Source organism: Condylura cristata, unplaced genomic scaffold, assembly GCF_000260355.1.
Source record: "Condylura cristata isolate star-nosed mole 26May11 unplaced genomic scaffold, ConCri1.0 scaffold00008, whole genome shotgun sequence".
Lineage (NCBI taxonomy): Eukaryota > Metazoa > Chordata > Mammalia > Eulipotyphla > Talpidae > Condylura > Condylura cristata.
The window spans coordinates 25,526,536-25,528,076 of record NW_004567109.1 but is presented as its reverse complement, the minus strand read 5'-3'; the positions used below and the strand labels follow the sequence as shown (position 1 = coordinate 25,528,076).

The 1,541-nt window shown below is 50.8% G+C and overlaps 1 pseudogene; it reads left to right on the top strand.

The window, feature by feature from the left end:
• LOC101628688 overlaps window positions 1–1,541 on the top strand; it is a 10,008-nt pseudogene that overhangs the window by 1,411 nt on the left and 7,056 nt on the right.

Sequence of the window (1,541 nt, the reverse complement as noted above, 5' to 3'; positions counted from 1 at the left end):
CATCGTCCCTCCTTGGTCATCTGAGAAGCCCAGGCCAAACCACCGCCTGCAAGTGGCCTCCCTGGCTCTCCAGGAACTGGGCTCCCTCCATCACAATTCAGTATCAGACCCAGGCCTGGCACGTGTGGATGCCCAAGGACTGGGAGCTGACTGAGGGACCCTGTCCACAGTCGGGCCAGTTGTCTCAGAGCTGGGGGATCCTGGTGTCAGAAGGACACACACAAGCTTGGAGACTGCAAGGCAGAGTGGCCTTGAGTTATAGTGCAATGGGAATAAAGAAGACTTGACTACATGGAAACTGTATAACACCAAATGTTTATAAGCATTCCCAAGGGAGTAAAATAAATCTGAATCTTGGAACTGGGTTTTTGTTGATTTGTCTTTCCCTTGGTGACAGTTTCAAAAGGATGAGGAGCTACCACAGCTACTGAAGCGAGTGGAGAAGTTCCCGAGTGCCTGTCCTCGATGGCTCTGGGGGACAAAGGTCCAATTCCTGGTCTACGACCCTGACTACATGAAGGAGATTCTCGGGAGGTCAGGTGAGAGCAAACTCCTTTTTCAGTGAGAGCCCCTCCTCCCAGGTGAGCACCTGCCCATAGGTGTTTGAATTTCCAGGGGAGACTGCAGTCAGCCCTTCAAGCTGACCTCCTTCCAGCCATTACCGGCACAAGCTGGCCTAAGGCCGGAGTTAAGTGACTGTTTAAACTGTATTTTCTTTCTTTTTTAACCAAATGGAAATCACTTGTTCTATCAGTTGCCAAGGGTCTTCAGACCTGGTCCTGCAAGGTCATTTCCTGACCATACTGACTTGGGTCTGGCACCTCTAATTGTTGCCTGTCCAGGGTTGTGTTAGGTTAACTCTACAAACTTCAGGTAAAGTGCAGGGATTCTGTCTCATATCTCGCATCACATCTCGTGCTTGTCGGTTCAACGCCCTAATCCAGGGCAATCTGATGCTGGGAGATTTGGTCTGACTTCCTGGGGCTACAATGACTCAAAGGGTAGAGAACATCTGGGAAGGTGTCACTGGCAGGTGTCCTGAGAATGCCCGCCCACTGACAGCATCAGAAGCAACAGCAGCGTGTCTGGACTGTGGCATCTCCTGGGGGCCTTGCTGCTCACCCCAGGGTCCTGTAATGTCCTTTCTTTTCTTTCAGACCCAAAGTCTCATATTCCCTACAAGTTTGTGGCCCCGTGGATTGGTAAGTACAACTAGCTGTGATCCATTCACCATTAAGATAGTTGTGTGCCAGGAACTTTCACTTGGCACAGAGAACAACAGATGACCAGCTCCCTGTCACCCTCCTCATTTCTGAATCAAAACTCATTTTTCTTCTCTTTTTTTTTAAAGATTTATTTATTTACACATACAGAACTGGGGTACAGGCCAGAGGTGCAGGGGTAGTAAGAGGCTTCACCAGAGACAGAGTGGGGAGCAGAACAGGCCGACTGACAAGGTCCACTGCTGAGGGGAGCAGCGGGTGGGTCAGGAGAGGTCTGCTGTGCCATGTGGTCACCTCCGGGGCAGGCGGGGATCGAAC